We start from the raw sequence: 14,441 nt of genomic DNA, 5'->3' as shown, positions 1-14,441 counted from the left end.
ATGTTATGTGTTTTTCAGTGCCGATTTGTTTAATATTGTTTTGTTTGTTAATATCGATTTGTAATATATTATGTTGAATTGTCATATATCGATCTGTAAGATATTGTGTTTTCTATTATCGATTTGTGAGATATTGTTTTGTTTGTTAATCTCGATTTGTAATATATTAGGTTGAATTTTTGTAAATCGATTTATAAGATGTTATTTGTTTTTCAGTGTCGATTTTTGAGATATTTTTTTTATTGTTATTATCGATTTATAATATATTTTGTTGAATTGTTGTAAACGTATGGGCTGGCTAACGCAAATTAATGTTTTGCTCATGACAGTGTTGAGTATATCAACTGGTTGCAGTGAAGATGATGTGTCTCAATCACTGGAAAGTCATGGAGCAACGAGCATTCGTACTATCAATGCACCTGAAGAAGTGAATATGTGCACTATTGATGCACATGATAATAAGGGTGCAGGCATTGGATTCATTCTAGACTTGAATATTTCAGCAAATGAAATGCAATTCGATAATGATATTCCATCATACGAAATGCAATTCGATAATGAGGTAGACGATCATGACAGTGCACTTGACAAAGATGCAGATACCTCAAGTCTACATGATATTACACTTGACTCTGTTCCCGTAGAGAGAATGCAGTTTAATAATGAGGAAGCTACATATAAATTTTATGACGATTATGCCTTAAAACTTGGATTCAGTGTTAGAAGGTATTCTTGGGCAAAAGATGCACAGGGTGTCGTGGTGAGAAAGGCATATGTTTGTTCTAAGTAAGGTTGGAAGAAGTCAAGTGGAAATCCAACAAGGAGCAAGTCAGATTCAAGATGTGGTTGTCCAGCGAGAATGGTGTTAAGAAGACTTCTGAATGGGAAATATGTAGTTTGGACTTTAATCAATGATCATAACCATGAATTAGCCCCTTCTTTTCTGACTCCTATCTTAAGGTCACATCGTAAAGTGACTGAAGTGCATGCTGCAGTTGCTGAAATAGTTGATAGTGTCGGCATTGCACCAAGGAAGACATATAATTTGTGTGCGCGTATAGATGGTGGTCGCTAGAATGTACCATTCACACCTATGGATCTAAGAAACCATTTGAAAAGGAAGGTGTCAGACAACATGAAGAATGGAGAAATATGTTCTTTGGTTGATTACCTACATAAGAATTTAAGCAATGACCCTATTTTTTTTTTAGTGCAATGCAACTGGATGAATATGGGTATGCATTTCAATATGTTTTGGGCAGATTCAAAGTCAAGAGTAGATTATGAATGCTTCAATGATGTGCTTGTTTTTTATACAACAGTGAAGATTAATATGAAACAGTGGTCATTTGCGCAGTTTGTCGAAGTGAACCATCACTCACGGAGTTGCATATCAGGCGGTGCTTTTTTGTATGACCAGACCAAGGAAACCTTTGAGTGGTTGTTCAGAGTATTTACACAGGCAATGAATGGGAAGCACCCTGGAGCTGTACTTACAGATGGTGATCATGCAATTGCGACTGCAATGTCTCATGTATGGTCATATGCACATTATCGCCTATGATTGTGGCATGTCTTTCAAAATGCAGCAAAGAACATATGACACATTTACAATCAGAAGTCAGGGTTTGATAAAATATTTAGAAAGTGTGTACTTGAGAGCATGAACGAGGTTACTTTTCTGTCTGATTGAGAGCAAATGATTCAGATGTACGACCTTGAAGACTGTGTGTGGTTACAAAATTTATATGTAGACAAAGACAAGTGGGCATTGGCATATGGAAGACAATACTTTTGTGCATGTATGATAAGCACACAAAGAGCTGAATTTATGCATGCCACACTGGAAAAAAAAACTGTGTTCATGTTTAACAATGTTTCACTTCATGGAACAATATGAATTATTTGTTGACGGTCTTAGACAAAATGATCATGAACAAGATGTGAAATGCTTCAACACTTGCCTTGTAACTTTGGGCATGAAAATATTGAGGCTACCTACAGATTTGTATACACTAACTGTATTTGAATGGACTAAGAAGGAGGTTATACAGGTCATGAATTACAACATAGAAGGATATGTGCAATATGAGAATATGCACAAATACCATGTGGTATGGGAGGGCAAAGAGCAACCAAAAAAGAAAGAAGCACATGTTACATACAATGTTGACAACAGAATAGTTGAATGTACGTACAAAATGTTTGAATTCAAAGGTATTTTATGTCGTCATGCATTAAAGGCACTTAATCAAGAGAAGATACAAGAAATACATGAGTCATACATAATGCGAATATGGACAAGACAAACAAAGATTGAACTGCTGGATAGAAATAATGTCAGTCCATCTGGTGTTGATGAGAAGTGCCACATATCCTCCCGTTACCAACAACTATGTAGGTCACTTATGCATATTGCAGATTTGGCATCGAAAAGAGAAGAAGCCTATGTATATATGAGAGAAGTGTCAAGGGAATCACTTAAAAAAATGCAATTAATTCACCATGAGTCTGTTGCAGCTCCTAAAGACCAATCTAAGAAAGCGGGATCGAATAGCGTAGGTGAAATTCATATTTTTCCTGACTTTTATGACAAGTTGCACCAAAGTATCAACATCATCTTCGACAAGTCAGGAGTAAACCTTGTACATTATGATGAAAATATTCACCTAGCGAAGGGTATTAAAAGGAAACATGTCTCTGATCACAGTCGTTAGAGGACAAAGGGTTCACTGAAATTGGTTTACAAGAGAATGTGTAAGAAACAATCAACCCTTAAGCAACCAAGCCCTTCACAATAACAAGTATGTAATACAGTATATTGCTTTCCATGTAAATTATATTACGTGCAACTTATCAATATCTAATTTGTGTAATTTCTAACATGCAGCAATACCCTACAGATGTGCATTACAATGTTGGAACCTGCATTCCCCCCGACCTGTTTCAATGAAACGATGGCATGAGTTTGACGAGTCTTTTGGTATGTAACAATTTTAGAATGATGTTTGCATTTCTTGTTGAACTTATTGTAGTGTCTGATATTGTTCTGTTTAATGACATGCTCAGTTCAATTCAAAAGTGAGCAACACAATACAGGAATCACGTGTGGATTCTTTATCTACAAAATACTTGTAGCATTTAACTTTCATCAGTATAAATTGTTGTAATGTTTAGCATTTTGTAATTCTTTGTTGTAATTCTATAATTCATTATTGTAAATCGCTAATTCTTTCTTGTAATTTTATGATTCTTTGTTGTAAATCTAAAATTCGTTGTTGTAACATTATAATTCTTTGTTGTAATTCTACAATAGAAATCATACTACAAATATCATAAAACTCATCCTTAGAAAACACATAATATCTCATAAATCGCTATACAACAATTGTGTATAATATCTTACAAATCAATATACGATAATTCAACATAATAACCTACTAATCGATATTTACAAATAAAACAATATCTCAACAATTGATACTAGAAAACGCATAATAGCTTACAAATCGATATACAGTAATTCACCATAATAGCTTACTAATCGATATTAACAAACAAAATAATATTTCACAAATCGATACTAGAAAACAATAACATCTTACAAATCAATATACAACAATTCACCAATAATAGCTTACAAATCGATATTAACAAACAAAACAATATCTCACAAATCGACACTATATCAGAAAGCTTCATTCTCAAAAAGGCGGGTTGCGAATGAGGTTTTGCCTCATTAATTTTCTTGAGAAAAGAGAGGGTGTGCTGACAAAAACAGTAAACAGACTGACACTAAGAAGTCAAAGATTGAACCCACTGATTAATCTTTCCCTATTTCATAAATTAATGACCTAAAAGTGACCATTTCTAAGAAAGCTTCTAAGAATTTTCACTTCTCTTTGGCTTGATATCTTACAAATCGATTTACAGCAATTCTGCATAATATCTTCCAAATCAATGTACGAAAAATCAACATAATATATTACAGATCGATATTAACAAACAAAACAATATCACTAAATCGATATTCGAAAACACATAATATCTTACAAATCGATGTACCGCAATTCAACATAATAACTTACAAATCGATATTAACAAACAAAACAATATCTCACAAATCGACACTAGAAAACACATAATATCTTACAAATCGATATACGATAATTCACCATAATAGCTTACTAATCGATATTAACAAACAAAACAATATCTCATAAATCGATACTAGAAAACACATAACATCTTACAAATCGATATATGGCAATTCACCAATAATAGCTTACAAATTGATATTAACAAACAAAATAATATCTCATAAATCGCCACTATATCGGTGTGAACACCCCAAATTTTCCCAAAAAATCAAAAATTCTCTTTTTGCCTCTGGCCCCCATCTTCTGAATAAATCAGGTCAACTTTTGATCAATTTCTATTCATTTCTCGGATTCACTGGTTGGAGATCCAAAATCCAAATTCAAATTTCATATTTAACCCAATCTCGAATCCAATTCTGAACTCGAATCTTCTATTTTTCAAAAAAATCAAAAAAATAAATTAGATGTATCTGGATCTAATCTTAATTCAAGATCCAAACTCGATATTTTCTCAAAATCTCGGATCCAGACCCGTTTTGAAACCCAATTTTTGAAATTAACCATGTATTTTCTCAAAAACTTCATTTCAGAAAATTTTTAAATTTTAAAACAAATATTTTATAAAAAATATTTCAAAAATCCTTGTATTTCCCTCGTATATTTCCAGGTTTTCCCTTATATAAAAAGAAAAAAAAATCAGAAATTAGCCTAAACCTCTTTTCTGAAAAAAAAAAAACTTTACAAATAGAACCATCGTTTTGAAAAACCTCCTTTCAAAAGCCATCTTTCTGAAAACTTTAAAAAATGAGGGACCACTTTGGTAAACTCCCCCAATGGCTTTCTATTATAAGAAGAGCCGCGAGGGAGGTCTCTCCTCATCCGCTTTTCACCTCTCCCTCCCGACGATCGTCTTCTCCCCTTCTCCTCCCCTCTTCTTTCCCTTTCGCCATTGCCTTCATCTCTTGATCTCTTCTCCCTTTTCTCAACCTCTTTTCTCTTGATTTCTCTAAGTTGGTTGAAAAAGGTTGACCACCTCTGCAACATAAGGTCATGGTAAGTGCCATCCCCCTTCTCTCTTTTATCTTATTTCCCTGGTTTTTCTTGTTCTTTCCATTAAAGCACCCCTGTAATATCGATTTGATCATAGCAAAATCGATCTACAGATATGCGATAGCATTGGAATGATCCCATTCCAACACCTTTTTTTTGTTGTGTTTTTCTTTGTTTTCTTGGCAATTGCTTTGGTTTATGTAGTTTGAATATATATTCATTTTTTTATATTTCTGTGTAGTATCATGCATTCATCTGATCCTTTCTGTTTCATATTCATCACATTATACATCATCTCATTTCTTTACTTGTTATGCATTGTTATTGCGATATCGTTGCATTGGCACATCATCCCTTCATTCTCCATCATCATATGTATATTCTGCATAATGAACCAATAAATCCATGTCGTATTGTCATGTGGATCATCTACATTTCAAATTCTTGCATGATGTTCATAAATCTCGTTGCATTTTGATTCAACGGATTTCATTTGCATCAACAACATCATGTTCTGATTCTATAAACCCTTTCTGTTATTGTTAAACCCCATCCATGTTTTATGCATCCACCATGGACACCATCAATGGTGGCAATAAGCTGCTACGCCAATGTTGTATCACAGTGCTTAGCCATCTACTTTGCCATTTATCATTTTGCTCAGCGTAGATCAACTCGCAGAGATCGATTCACTGTGAATTGATTTGTGGCTGAAAGTAGTTTGTCAAGCTGTCATAACAATCTGAGAAACAAATCTGCTGAATGATGATATTCAAGTAACGTATTATATTGATTTTAGCATATCAATTATACTGATTTTATTTTCTGATTGTCTCTTCTAAATATTCAACTCAATCCATGCTTGTTGCAAGTTTTAAATTCGTTATATGCCTTGCATTTGGTCATCATCCTCATCCGATATCAAATTCAGTTCAGCATCCTGATTTTAGTGTTTGTTCACCTTGGATGTAGTAGTGTTGCTCCGAACATTTACATGGCTAAAACGAAATACATGGCATCATTTATGATCCAAAAAGGTGCTCCAGGAGGGCTGCAAAGCAACTATTTTATTTTGTTTCAAATAAAGAAGGTGAATTTTGAGGGATATCACCCTTTACGGAAACAACAAAATTTAGTTGGGACAAATAGGTGTGAATATGAGCCACAAGATCTGGGTGGGTTTCTCAGGTTTAGCAATTTTGTTGTGTGAACTAGTGCTTCTAGGAATGCTTCAGGCTTTGTAAATTTTCTTGCCTATGTGAACTAATGCATCTGGGAATGCTTCAGGCTTTGTAAGTTTTCTTGCCTCTGTTAATGACAATGTTGGTACTCTAGAAGGTGTAGAACTCCTGCGCTCTGTAGAAGGATTTGAACTATTGTCCACCAAGTGTACATTGAGTTCACTAGGCCTGTTACATACTCTCAGTGTGCAGAATCTATTAGGTTTAAGCTTTTGGGTGACAAGGGAAAACAAATTGTTTTCTATAACCTTTTTGATGCTCCATACTTCACCACACTGGAAACAGACCAGCCTGAGATGAATTCAAAGTTGGTTTAACACTTGTTAATAATCATGGATGAAAATTTAGAACAGGTGCTCTATGAAAGCTCTGATTGTTTTAGTTGCAATCATGGTTTCCCTGCTAAAACCTCTCATATGACCATCCAAGATTGGCCTCTGGACATTACCTAAGCACTAGGATCTCTTCTTTCAATGCCAATGCTAGGGTGGTTCATTCACCAAAGGTATTTCATAAATACATTTTGATTGAATAAGAGAATTTACAGAATATGAAGTGGAAGACAGGTCTAGGGTTTTCAGTTGGGGTTGATGCAATTTTACTATAAAGCTTGTGTTTTGACATGGGTATGCTGTTGTTTAGCATTTGGGTAATGCTGCACTCATAATCAAAAGTTTTCTGTTGAAAAAGATTGAGTGGACAAAGACATAAATGGATGCATCATCTCTATCTCCTGCTTCAAACCCTTCCCTATTTTCTTCACCATCTTCACAGGTTGTGTCAAGTCCAGGGGTTTCTGCTGATTCTCCTTCACTCGCACCATCACCCACAACAACTTCACTGCTATACCTTCATCACTCATAGCACCATCTATCACTTGCATCACCAAACCCACTTGCATTTTATCATTTTACTAGTTGATTCACTTGTTATCAGTTAGCACATCATTTGCATGTCATACTTAATTTCTGCATCAACTTTTGATAAATCACTTTCAATATCAACTTCTGATAAATCACATTCAACACTTGCTGCCTTCACTTACACACAACAACACTTATATGCTACACATCACCTGGGCACCTGCAACACTGCATCCACACTTAACTTCTACATTTTTGTATGTCCACGCACCCTCTTCATAGTAATATCCCTGCATGTGTGTATTGCACCCATCCTTTCACTATATAACACTTGCACCTTGCCACTTACCTACAACACTCAGAATTACCTACTGCAACACTGCATCACACTTATCACTCCCTACACCTTTACTTACAACAACATCATCTACAACAACAATATTGTGTCCACTTGCTTGCTGCACAACAACCCTTACCCTGCTGCACCTCGTCACCGCCTATCACTGCAACACTTCCACCACACTCATACTTACCTACTGCATCTCTATGCTTCCAGCCACCTCTACACCCTCTTGATTGCTACAATATTCTGTAGCACCTTGGCCTGCGAGCTTACTTCTACACCCTCTTGATTGCTACAATCCCTTATAGCACCTTGGCCTGTGAGCTTACCTCTTCACCTTCTATACACAAACCCCTTCCCTGTTATGAGTGTTCACAGCAGCTCATAGTTGCTGTGTACTCACATCCCTTGCACCAACATGTACTCTCCCTTCATCCCCCGCACTTCACTTCCTACAATATCACTCTCGCAGCATGTTACCTACAACATCTCAGTTAACATTTTCATAAATCTCTCACTTAATACCCTCACAGCATGTCATTGGAAACCTTTGTAACATCCTTGATTCCTCGAACTGTATCATTCGATCCTTCACAATTCCCTCGTAGTATTGTATCTTCTTAGGAACTCACAACAACTCCTTGAGTTGCTGTGATTTCTTAAAAACTCACAACACTCTTGTAAATTGTTGTGACGGTTAGAAATACATAGTACTCCCTTGGTGCTATAACTTCTCATGAATTGCTAGAATTCGGTAAGTTCACAGCACATTAATTGATATTCTCACCAGTGTGTTGCTATATATTTTCACATCATATCCCCTGGTGCTTTTACAACACACAGCTGGATATTCCTATAACACATTGCTTGAATACTTTTCACATTATACTACTGTCCACCTCCATAGCACAACCTTTTAGGCTTTCCTAATATGTCGATATATGTATCTTCACTCCAAGTTGCGCTTATCCTACTACACCTTTTATATCACTTGTTTCCCTTGCATGCTTTACAACATACTTCACCTTCAGCCACTACATTTTCACAGTATTTTTTCATAGCACATGTACATCACTTGCCCACTTTGCACACCATGTTCAATCCCAACACCCACCATTTCAACACTACACTCTGTTGAGTGTGCACCACAAATTCAATCATGGCTTTGCATTTCATTTCATCACTGCATATCCTCTTTTAGTTCATCATATTTTCCTGCATATACATATTATATATTATCTGGGTATCATCCTACTCATGGCAGTTCACTTCCCTGTAGAACACATCTCATAACAACATATTTTTCATTCTCTGTTCAACATATCACCTATATTAGGTTGGTGTTCATGATCATATATGTTCTAATTTCAATACGATATTTGCAAGTTCTTTCTATATTTGTCTATTATCTTGTGCTAACTCAGTTTTTGCAGGAAAATATGGAAAATGTTGATTTCCTTTACTAGATTAGGGATTTTGATATTTCAATTTCAATTTAAAGGTTGTAATAATGTGATATTAATGAGAATTTTATCTTTTAAGTTTAGAATAGAATATATGAGCATATAATTCTCATAATTGTCTGTTTCATCTCATTTTATTTTTACTTTTATTTCAAAAATTCACGAATGGTGAAACACGAATGGCATGTGTACCTTTCTAATAAGAGGTAAATAATTCTAAGTAAATGATTCACATTTATGGCCATAGTCAAAATGTGAACAATACTTAGGATTTTTATCTTTTATGGAATAACATTTGACCTCCACTTAGGTCTCTTTTGACAATCATCACATTTTTCTGAAATTCTTTTCTTCTTTTGTCAGAATTTAATATGTGAATTAACTTAAAATATATTTGTGGCTATAGTCATGGATATACTGAAAGTTAATTTCATTTTAAATCCTATAAAGGCACAAAAATTTATTTTATTCTTTGCTAGAATTCAAATATAGATTATATTATAATGCATTTGTGACCATAGTCATGAATGTATTATGATTTAATCTCATTTCAATTCTATTAAAGAATAAAATATGCTTTTAAATTCCAGTCTTCAAATAAATTTCAAGGCATTCATCATTTAGGATAGAATTGCATTTATTTTCAAATTAGTTTCCAAATTCTAAGTGATTTTGAAATAAACTTTCAAAAACCCAATCTTCATTTTCTAAATTCAAAATCATTTTCAACTCTTATCTATAAATTCAAATTCATCTTTTATTCTCTAAATTCCATTTAATTTTAAATCTTACTTCAAAATTCCAATTTCCAATTTTCATTCTTGAATTTCAAATCCAAATTCATTCAAATTATTTATCTCTATTCCATTTTGAATTCTACTTCAAATTCTGAGTTTTAATTCAAACTCCAAATCAAAGTTTTGAAATTCATTTTTAGATTCCAAATCGAGTTTTGAGATTCACTTTGAATTTCAAAAACAAGTTTCAAATCCCATTCTGATTTTAAACTTCAGGTTTGAATTTAGATTCTATTCTCAACTTCAAAATCCAATTTCAATTTTAAGTTCAAAATCTAAATTCAATTTCAATTTTCAAATTCATTTCCAAGTTCAAAATTCAACTTCAAAATCAATTCAATATCCCAAATTCAACGTTCAATTCAACTTTGAAATTCCATTCTGATTTCAAATTCTAATTCCAATTTCTAGTTTTATTTCAAAGTTCAATTCTCAGTTCCAGTATCAATTCCAAATTCAACTCTCATTTTCAAAATCTCAAATTCACTTCAAATTCTAAGTTTAGATTCAAATTTCAGTTTTTCAAAACAAGTTCAACTTTTTTTCACTTCATCAAAGATGTTTTCAAACTTATTTCAAAATCACTTGGAAAAATCCAAAATGTCTGAAGCACTTCTCAAAAGCATACATCTTTGCATTTTCATTGCATAAGTATGATTTAATGTGCATTTAAGATTTTTAGAATAATTACTTAGACAAATTTAGGCAAAGCAAAAGACATTAATTTGATCCTTGGTTCAATTACCCCTGGTAAAGGCACCAGGAACAGTTAAACCTCGTACCGACGAGCGAATCCCGTCTCTCCATATTTTCCTGCAAAATTTCAAAAACGAAGGCGAGTTAATTTTTCAAAATCTTTTTCAAATAAAGGTCAAGTGAGACCTTGCAAAAGAGTTTCTTTTCTTTCTTTTCTTTCTTTTCTTTCTTTTCTTTCTTTCTTTCTTTCTCTTCTCTCTTCTTTCTTTCTTTCTTTTTCCCCCTCAAAAAGGGAGAAAGGCGAGAAAGGAAAAATAAGAGGAAAGAGAGAAAAAGAAAAAGGAAAAATTTTGCAACGATCACAATAGGGAAGCTTCATTCTAAAAAAGGCGGGTTGCGGATGCAGTTTTGCCTTATTAATTTTTTTGAGAAAAGAGAGGGTGTGCTGACAAAAATAGTAAACAGATTGACATTAAGAAGCCAAAGATTGAACCCACTGATGAATCTTTCCCTATTTCATCAATTAATGACCTAAAAGTGACCATTTCTAAGAAAGCTCGTAAGAATTTTCACTTTTCTTTGGCTTGATATTATACAAATCGATTTACAACAATTTAGCATAATATCTTCCAAATCGATGTACGGAAAATCAACATAATATATTACAAATTGATATTAACAAACAAAACAACATCACCAAATTAATATTCAAAAACACATAATATCTTACAAATCGATATACTGTAATTTAGCGTAATAGCTTACAAATCGATATTAACAAACAGAACAATATCTCACAAATTGATACTAGAAAACACATAATATCTTACAAATCGATATACGACAATTCACTATAATAGCTTACTAATCGATATTAACAGACAAAACAATATCTCACAAATCGATACTATATCAACATAATAGCCTACTAATCAATATTAACAAGTGCCAGTTGCATAATTTTGTAAGATATTTGGATTATGATTTTGAAACATGTGCCTGCGCAATTGACATTGTTGTGATTTGCACGCTTGAAGTGGCGATTTGCGTATTCAACACACATATGCCAGTGCGTAATATTGGTTTATGGATCAATGCCAATTTTGAAGTCTTACAAAATTTGTATACACAGTCTATAAAATCTGTTACAAATGTCTGTACACAAAATTTCTCCTGTTCAGGAAATTGAATGTTGAACCGAAAATTCCTCTCTCTCTCTCTCTCAGCAGTCGAATGTAACCCTCTTCACATTATCCTTGAGAACAGGTAGACGTTTAAAACAATTTCCCCTTACTCCTAGGGGCCTCGCATCCTTCGTTTCTTTCTAGGTATTCCTACAGTCTGGGGTTTTGTATCCATCACAATTAGAAAATCCATTAGTTTTTTGCATAGTTCCGTGCAGAATCGAGGAATATCATCCTAAAAAAATAAAATTCGATAGTCAGACCAATATAGAAATGTAGTCAGCAATAATATAGGATAATAAAACATGTTTAAGTGTATAACATACTGCGGTGAATTTTGGTACTAGTCCATAGTATATTGCTTCAATATACTTCATTACAAAGACGCCACAATCGACGCCATTATTTTGTAAAGGAGCATCCTCGGTGACGTGAATCCTCCACGGACCAATGACGACACCCAACATGTCTCTGAAAAATCCAACCTGTGGTTTATGCAAAAGCAAGTAAATTTTGGGCCACGGTAGAAGATACAGTAATCTTATAGATAAAAAATTACCAAATGCATAATGTCACAGTCTACACCAATGTTATAGTCCAAGGAGTTGTATAACCATATTTTTTGTTTTCATACATCCAACATGTATAAGACCCAATGCTTTTCCGATTGCCACAATATAGGAATCAATATCTAAAAATCGATGTTAAGAATCAGCACAGAAATCGATATTAAGAATCAAAATAATATCTTAAATCGATATTAGGATTCAACATATAAATTGATATTAAGAATCAGAAAAATATCTTAAATCGATATGTAAATTCCTATTGATAGCTTAAAATAGATATTAAGAATCAACATATAAGTCGATAATCAAAATAATATCTTAAATCGATATTAGGATCCAACATATAAATCAATATTTAGAATCATAACAATATCTTAAATGGATATGTAAATTCCTATTGATAGCTTATTGATTGCAAATTGATATGGTCATAAACCTTTTCACTTAACGAGAAGTCTGTCATTTGGTCATCATCACCCCAATATTGTAGTCCATCTAGAAATCTAGCCGCGTATGGCATTCAGCGGATGATACTCTGTCGAACAAAACAGTAATAATAGTAAGTTTAAAACATGCAGGTACATTAGTAAATCAAAAAAGAAAATGAACATATAAGATAACCAATATATCATAAAATAAGGGGTGACGATGCATACCAGCATGAATAATCTCTTGCTTTGAATATACATGACAAAATCGTGTATAGTCTGTTTACAACAAATATGCACTTGTTAATATACATGACCACGACATACGTAAATGTATAACAGATAGTGTTTTCATATATACAAAATTACTGATAGTGTCCTTCTGCAAATTCATCTCGCATCCGATCAATGTTCTCTTTGAGCATTTTGTTGAGTTTTTGGGTACCTTGTTTTATGGATGTTGCACTGAAATTAGCTGAATATGATGTAAATGAACCGTTACATTGTATTCAGTAAGCGAAATGTAAACTATATAAAAAAGATGAAGCAGGTTAAATCAATCAAAGCTACCCTTTTTTGTGGATGGTTGACTGAATCGCAACTTCCTTTTTTGACATCAATACAGTTTTTGCGACGACGGTGGTTAACTGAAACATTGGGTTTTTTGTTTGTTGTTCACGAAGCAGAAAAATGAAACGTCGCATGTTCCTTGCTCTTAAAGGAAACGTCGTATGTTTCTTGCAGAACACACTACCGAAGTTAATCATTTCATGTCGTTTCACATCCCGCCCGTTTTCAAAAATACCACCACCAAAGATTATATTAAATAAATTAATTAAATTCTGCATTAAATAAAAGACGTCGTTTTATTTGCTAGTATCATCGCAACGACGTTAGTACGTGTAAATGAGTGACACATCGCTTAACATCAGTAGTGTGTCATATGACATTTACCTAAACTCTAGACCCTAAACCCAAAACTAATCTTATGCGACGTTCCTTGCACTTAAAGGAAATGTTATAAATAATAAACCCTAAACCAGAAATCGCTTAACGGTTGAGCAAACCTATGTACAAATCATGGTAACTTCATAATCGCTCTACCTAGTAATCGCTATTACAGGAATCACTGTACATAATAAACTCAAAACTAGTAATCACTATATGACGTAGCAAACATAAGTACAACTCGTGGTAACTTCATAATCTCTATACTTATTAATCGCTATACTAAGTAATCGCTATCACAAGAAATGCTATAAATAATAAATCGTAAACTAGTAATCGATATACGATTTAGCAAACGTAAGTACAAATCATGCTAATTTCAGAATCGCTATACTAACTTATCGCTATTACAAGAATCTCTATAAATAATAAGTCCTAAACCAGTACTCGCTATACGAATTAACTTCTTGTAAGTAGTAATCACTAACTTCATAATCGCTATACTGAGTAATCACTATTATAAGATTCGCTATACATAATAAACTCAAAACTAGTAATCGTTATACGATTGACCAAACATAAGTACAAATCATGGTAACTTCATAATCGCTATACATAGTAATCACTATCAGAGTAATCGCTATCACAACAAATGTAAAGAAAGAATTAAATAATTACACTTATTAATCGCAATCTGTGTCACACTTATTAAGGAAAGAATTATATAATTACAACAAAGAATGAATGAATTACAACATA

Source organism: Nuphar pumila, chromosome 1, assembly GCF_984573655.1.
Source record: "Nuphar pumila chromosome 1, dmNupPumi1.hap1.1, whole genome shotgun sequence".
NCBI classification, from domain to species: Eukaryota; Viridiplantae; Streptophyta; class Magnoliopsida; order Nymphaeales; family Nymphaeaceae; genus Nuphar; species Nuphar pumila.
The sequence above is the reverse complement of the archived record's forward strand: the minus strand, read 5'-3'. Positions refer to the sequence as shown.